Source organism: Oncorhynchus tshawytscha, unplaced genomic scaffold, assembly GCF_018296145.1.
Source record: "Oncorhynchus tshawytscha isolate Ot180627B unplaced genomic scaffold, Otsh_v2.0 Un_scaffold_4286_pilon_pilon, whole genome shotgun sequence".
In the NCBI taxonomy this organism is placed as follows: domain Eukaryota; kingdom Metazoa; phylum Chordata; class Actinopteri; order Salmoniformes; family Salmonidae; genus Oncorhynchus; species Oncorhynchus tshawytscha.
The window spans coordinates 110,001-117,817 of NW_024609708.1; the positions used below are offsets into that span (position 1 = coordinate 110,001).

A 7,817-nucleotide genomic window follows, 5' to 3' on the forward strand; every position below is an offset into this window, starting at 1 on the left:
AGGGGGTTAAAGGCCCAGCGCAGTCAAAAATGTGACATTCTCTGTGTTTTCTTATATATTTTCACACTATGGAGGATGGAATAATGCTGGGAAAATTATAACTGTGCCCTTTTATTGTAAGAGCTGTTTGGATAGACCACCTGACATGTCAGCCTGTAGTAGTGGGATGGAGGTTTGGCCTGCCTGGTGACATCACTAACTAGTTAACTGACCAATAAGGAAGATTGTTCCAAACCTCTCTGCCAATAACAGCTAGTTTTCCGTCCCCCACTCAGACCAATACCAGACAGTCCTAGTAAAATTACTGCTTGATAAATTGCTCTTTCATAATGTACTTGAGAGAGAGAGAGAAAGAGAGAGAGCTGGAGGGAGAGAGATGGAGGAGAGAGAGAGAGATGGAGAGAGATGGAGATGGAGAGAGAGAGAGATGGAGGGAGAGAGGGATGAGAGAGAGAGAGACACAGCAGTTCCTTACTTGTTCCCGTAGTCGATCTTAGAGGTGACTCTCTGTTTAAGCTCAGTCAGCTCGTCTTGTGGGAGCGTCCCTGACAGGATCTGAGATCGCCACTCGATCAGGTCATAGATCATGTCCCTGACTGAGTTAAACATCTCACGCCTGTCCCCCTGTAACACCAGCACACAAACAATCATACACACCTCATGAACAATCTGACCCAACACTCAATAACAGAGACAATAAGGAAGTCCCTTGTGTTTACGGTATACCATCCAACATTCTACAAGGCACATCTGGGTGATGTGGTTGCAGGTTCATGGGTACAATGAGATTACTACAGACACGAGAGAAACCCACACACTGCTCATGGAGACGAGAGAAACCCACACACTGCTCATGGGGACGAGAGAGAAACCCACACACTGCTCACGGAGACGAGAGAGAAACCCACACACTGCTCATGGGGACGAGAGAGAAACCCACACACTGCTCACGGGGATCATGGGGACAAGAGAGAAACCCACACACTGCTCACGAGAGAAACCCACACACTGCTCATGGAGACGAGAGAAACCCCACACTGCTCATGGGGACGAGAGAAACCCACACACTGCTCACGGGGACGAGAGAGAAACCCACACACTGCTCACGGAGACGAGAGAGAAACCCACACACTGCTCACGGAGACGAGAGAGAAACCCACACACTGATCATGGGGACAAGAGAGAAACCCACACACTGCTCACGGAGACAAGAGAGAAACCCACACACTGCTCACGGAGACAAGAGAGAAACCCACACACTGATCACGGAGACAAGAGAGAAACCCACACACTGCTCACGGAGACGGAGAAACCCACACACTGCTCACGGAGAAGAGAGAAACCCACACACTGCTCATGGGGACGAGAGAGAAACCCACACACTGCTCACGGGACGAGAGAGAAACCCACACACTGCTCACGGAGACATGGGGAGAGAGAGAAACCCACACACTGATCATGGAGACAATGAGGTAACTTCAGAAGAGAGAGATTAGGCGTGTAGATACGTGACTCACTCCACTCACCACGTAGAGGTCTCTCCATATGGAAGCCCACTCCCGCAGGGTGGTGGTGACCTCCTGGACCAGAGGCAGCTCGTTGGGAATCACCGTCTCCTTGTGCCTGAAGATACAGACAGATGGTCAGTGGGTGGATCACACGTGACGAAGGCTGTCGCCCCGAAACGCCGTTCTTCTTAAAATACATTGCACTGCAAAGCATCATGGGATGGTTTTTAAAATGATCCAGTAGAGGCCTTCTGAACGCAGCACCTAAAATGTGTGTTACTCTAAACTGTTGAGTCGAGCCAATTCCTCATTCTAATTGGATATGACAACAACAGTCAGGGATGGGTTACACATGATAACAACAGTCAGGGATGGGTTACACATGACAACAACAGTCAGGGATGGGTTACACATGACAACAACAGTCAGGGATGGGTTACATATGACAACAAGTCAGGGATGGGTTACACATGACAACAACAACAGTCAGGGATGGGTTACACATGACAACAACAGTCAGGGATGGGTTACACATGACAACAACAGTCAGGGATGGGTTACACATGACAACAACAGTCAGGGATGGGTTACACATGACAACAACAGTCAGGAGGGATGGGTTACACATGACAACAACAGTCAGGAGGGATGGGTTACACATGACAACAACAACAGTCAGGAGGGATGGGTTACACATGACAACAACAACAGTCAGGGATGGGTTACACATGACAACAACAACAGTCAGGGATGGGTTACACATGACAACAACAGTCAGGGATGGGTTACACATGACAACAACAGTCAGGGATGGGTTACACATGACAACAAAAGTCAGGGATGGGTCAGTCAGGGATGGGTTACACATGACAACAACAGTCAGGGATGGGTTACACATGACAACAACAGTCAGGAGGGATGGGTTACACATGACAACAACAGTCAGGGATGGGTTACACATGACAACAACAGCCAGGGATGGGTTACACATGACAACAACAGTCAGGGATGGGTTACACATGACAACAGTCAGGGATGGGTTACACATGACAACAACAGTCAGGGATGGGTTACACATGACAACAACAGTCAGGGATGGGTTACACATGACAACAACAGCCAGGGATGGGTTACACATGACAACAACAGTCAGGGATGGGTTACACATGACAACAACAGCCAGGGATGGGTTACCCATGACAACAACAGTCAGGGATGGGTTACACATGACAACAACAGTCAGGGATGGGTTACACATGACAACAACAGTCAGGGATGGGTTACACATGACAACAACAGTCAGGGATGGGTTACACATACATGACAACAACAGTCAGGGATGGGTTACATGACAACAACAGTCAGGGATGGGTACACATGACAACAGTCAGGGATGGGTTATACATGACAACAACAGTCAGGGATGGGTTACACATGACAACAACAGTCAGGGATGGGTTACACATGACAACAACAGTCAGGGATGGGTTACACATGACAACAGTCAGGGATGGGTTACACATGACAACAACAGTCAGGGATGGGTTACACATGACAACAACAGTCAGGGATGGGTTACACATGACAACAACAGTCAGGGATGGGTTACACATGACAACAACAGTCAGGGATGGGTTACACATGATAACAGTCAGGGATGGGTTACACATGACAACAACAGTCAGGGATGGGTTCTGACAACAACAGTCAGGGATGGGCACATGACAACAACAGTCAGGGATGGGTTACACATGACAACAACAGTTTTAAATGACAACAACAGTCAGGGATGGGTTCACATGATAACAGTCAGGGATGGGTTACACATGACAACAACAGTCAGGGATGGGTTCATGACAACAAAGCCAGGGATGGGTTCATGACAACAACAGTCAGGGATGGGTTACACATGACAACAGTCAGGGATGGGTTACACATGATAACAGTCAGGGAATAGGTAACCTATATGTTATACAGAGTACTCTACTGTCCCTCTAGAAGAGGTAACCTATATGTTATACAGAGTACTCTACTGTCCCTCTAGAAGAGGTAACCTATATGTTATACAGAGTACTCTACTGTCCCTCTAGAAGAGGTAACCTATATGTTATACAGAGTACTCTACTGTCCCTCTAGAAGAGGTAACCTATATGTTATACAGAGTACTCTACTGTCCCTCTAGAAGAGGTAACCTATATGTTATACAGAGTACTCTACTGTCCCTCTAGAAGAGGTAACCTATATGTTATACAGAGTACTCTACTGTCCCTCTAGAAGAGGCTATATTTATAGAAACTGTCCCTCTAGAAGAGGTAACCTATATGTTATACAGAGTACTTCTGTCCCTCTAGAAAATATGTTATACAGAAACTGTCCCTCTAGAAGAGGTAACCTATATGTTATAGATTACTGTCCCTCTAGAAGAGGTAACCTATATGTTATACAGAGTACTCTACTGTCCCTCTAGAAGAGGTAACCTATATGTTATACAGAGTACTCTACTGTCCCTCTAGAAGAGGTAACCTATATGTTATACAGAGTACTCTACTGTCCCTCTAGAAGAGGTATCCTATAAGTCATACAACTCTCTTTTCTGCAGACATACTGCTAAATCTTTAATGTTGTTTGTTGGAAAGCGATATGAGCGAGTCAGATGCAAATCATTTTTTTTTTAAATCAATATTTCACATTACAGAGAGCTCAGTCTAAAACATCTGTTGATCCTGGAGTTTACTGGCATCAAAACTGGATTCTGACTGGTTTTTAATTGGAATTCTAATTAGTCTCACACTGTGTACTGACTACTACGGCATTTTAAAACAAAATGTGACGTTTATTTCTGTCAGAAATATCCTCGTCAAAACTACTTTTGAAACTACTTCCTTCAGTTGATTATTTCCCAGCTTAAAAGGCTTTTCAAATGTTAGTTGTTCTTCTGAAAATGAAATACTAAAACTGGGACGTGATCTGAATGCTGATTGGTGCAGTGATGCCGTCCAAGAAGCCGTGCAAACCAGTGAAGAAGGGCCACGTATCACCCAGAGCAACCAAATACTCCACAACCTAGCAGTTACTCATACTCCAGTTTACAGTATTCTGGTCCCAGATCTGATCTCACTAGCCCTGGTCCCAGATCTGATCTCACTATCCCTGGTCCCAGATCTGATCTCACTAGCCCTGGTCCCAGATCTGATCTCACTATCCCTAGTCCCAGATCAGATCTCACTATCCCTAGTCCCAGATCAGATCTCTCTAGCCTGGTGCCAGATCAGATCTCTCTAGCCTGGTGCCAGATCAGATCTCTCTAGCCTGGTCCCAGATCAGATCTCACTAGCCTGGTCCCAGATCAGATCTCTCTAGCCTGGTCCCAGATCAGATCTCACTATCCCTGGTCTCACATCTGATCTCACTAGCCCTGGTCCCAGATCTGATCTCACTAGCCCTGGTCCCAGATCTGATCTCACTATCCCTAGTCCCAGATCTGATCTCACTAGCCTGGTGCCAGATCAGATCTCTCTAGCCTGGTCCCAGATCAGATCTCACTATCCCTGGTCTCACATCTGATCTCACTAGCCCTGGTCCCAGATCTGATCTCTCTAGCCTGGTCCCAGATCAGATCTGGGACCAAGATAGTGAGATCAGATCTGGGACCAGGGCAAGTTTACAACAACTACATAAATTGAAGGTGGAAGCAATCATCTCAAGTTGTCCATTTGATTCATACAATAATCTCAAATTGCTCATTCTACACTCCCAAAATAATTCAGTAGAATACCATTGGAAGCAGCACTAGAGCCATGGTTGGGTGTCGGTACAAGTCACATGTAACTGTCGGTACAAGTCACATTTTTCAGTCCCCACTGGATACCAGGGTTCAATCCCCGGAACCACCTTTTCTATACGAGTCCAACTGGAGACCAGGGTTCAATCCCCGGAACCACCTTTTCTATACCAGCCTCCCACTGAGACCAGGGTTCAATAGTGAAACACCTAAAAAAAAATACAAAATGAACAGAATCATTTGACCCATTGCCTTCCAGGTGGCCTCCCCATCTGATTCAGGCAGGAAAGTCCCCAACAAAGTGTCAAAACATCCTAAAAAAAAATAAAAATGAACAGAATCAGCACTGACCCATTGCCTTCAGACGGTCATTTGAGAATAAACAGGCAGGAAAGATCCATTGAACAGAAGGGAAAGACAGGACACACAATAAATAGATTGATACAGGACAGGCGATGTGAAGCCTGAACTTGTTTTGACCTCAGATCGGTCATTTCATGAGGTTAAATGGCATCCTGAGTCCATTGCAGAAGGGAAAGAAAGGACACACAAAACACTGAGACAGAAATAATATTTGATTTGTTATCGACGTTACACCATATTCACATCATAGTATATCACATTATGACTAACAAAAGACTGAGCTCAACTTGTTTAGATTTTAGATGTTGGAATGACGCTCCAACACCCCTGAATAGACGAAGGGAACCGCTGAGATGAAACTAAACCGTTTGAATGTTACAAAAATATATATCAACTCACTTTCTTGGACTTCCTCCTCAGCCTGTGACCTCTGTACCAGCCTGGAGGTGAAGACAACGGGACATATTACACGGCAAAAGGAAGCAACACCTAGCATTAGCATCACGCTGTCATCTCCAAAACACAACGACGGAGGGGGTCATATCTGAAACATTCTGACAGGGAGCACAGATCAGCTACGAGTTTAATGGAGACATCTACCAAAACACCTGCGTCACTGAGAACGACAGAATCACCTGCAATTATCCTTGGTAACCTGATCGGGACTGTCGTCACTTAGCGTGCCCTTATAAACATACAATATACCTTCATATGTCTGTAGTATGTGGACTGTGTCATCAGTGTGTTCCTACCTTCATATGTCTCTAGTATGTGGACTGTGTCCTCAGTCAGTGTGTTCCTTACCTTCATATGTCTCTAGTATGTGGACTGTGTCCTCAGTCAGTGTGTTCCTTACCTTCATATGTCTCTAGTATGTGGACTGTGTCATCAGTGTGTCCCTTACCTTCATATGTCTTTAGTATGTGGACTGTGTCATCAGTGTGTTCCTACCTTCATATGTCTCTAGTATGTGGACTGTGTCCTCAGTCAGTGTGTTCCTTACCTTCATATGTCTCTAGTATGTGGACTGTGTCCTCAGTCAGTGTGTTCCTTACCTTCATATGTCTCTAGTATGTGGACTGTGTCATCAGTGTGTCCCTTACCTTCATATGTCTTTAGTATGTGGACTGTGTCATCAGTCAGTATGTTCCTACCTTCATATGTCTCTAGTATGTGGACTGTGTCATCAGTCAGTGTGTTCCTACCTTCATATGTCTCTAGTATGTGGACTGTGTCATCAGTCAGTGTGTTCCTACCTTCATATGTCTCTAGTATGTGGACTGTGTCTCCAATCTGTAGCGACAGCTCCTCGTCTCCACGGACATCGTAATTGTAGATTGCTGAGGGGAGAGAAGAAGAGACGAGGCTATTAAAAGGACAGGAAAAGGAAAGAAGACGTGTGTCTTCTGTGTGGCAGGATGGTTGTGTGGGTGTCATACTAAAAACATAGCGGCAGCCAAGCTCACAGAACACCCACACACAGACTGACACATATCATATCTGCTGCAAACACAGTCATCAACAACCAAGACACCATATGTTTTACCCACCACACACACACACACACACACACACACACATATCATATCTGCTGCAAACACAGTCATCAACAACCAAGACAACATATGTTCTCCCCACCACACACACCACTTGCAGTAAGGTTGGGGAGGACTCTACCTCTCCTCTCCTGCTGGGGGAAGGATACCATGCAGGGCCCCCCGGTCGATGGGACTACTTTACCAAGGTGAATGACAGCATCATTTAAAAGGCCTTGTCACCACGGGTATCCCTCCACCCCACCAGGCGGGTATATTTAACAGAATTAACTCTTCCCCGATCTATTGGAGCTTATGCTGTACTGACACAATGAACTGAGACTCAAGCTCAGCCAAAATTGCACTACTATGTAGTGCACTATTTCTGACCAGAGACCTATGGAGCTGGTTAAACGTAGTGCACTGGATAGGGAGAATAGGGTGCCAGTTGAGACCCTGGATAGGGAGAATAGGGAGCCATTTGAGACACTGGATAGAGAGAATAAGGTGCCATTTGAGACCCTGGATAGGGAGAATAGGTTGCCATTTGGGACACTGGATAGGGAGAATAGGGTGCCATTTGAAACACTGGATAGGGAGAATAGGGTGCCATTTGAGACACTGGATAGG

General features: G+C 45.8%; 1 pseudogene; it reads right to left on the minus strand.

Annotated features, from left to right (window-relative positions):
* The window catches only part of LOC121845600, a 106,873-nt pseudogene extending 99,513 nt beyond the window's left edge, over positions 1-7,360 (minus strand).
* Between the last annotated feature and the right edge of the window lie 457 nt (positions 7,361-7,817).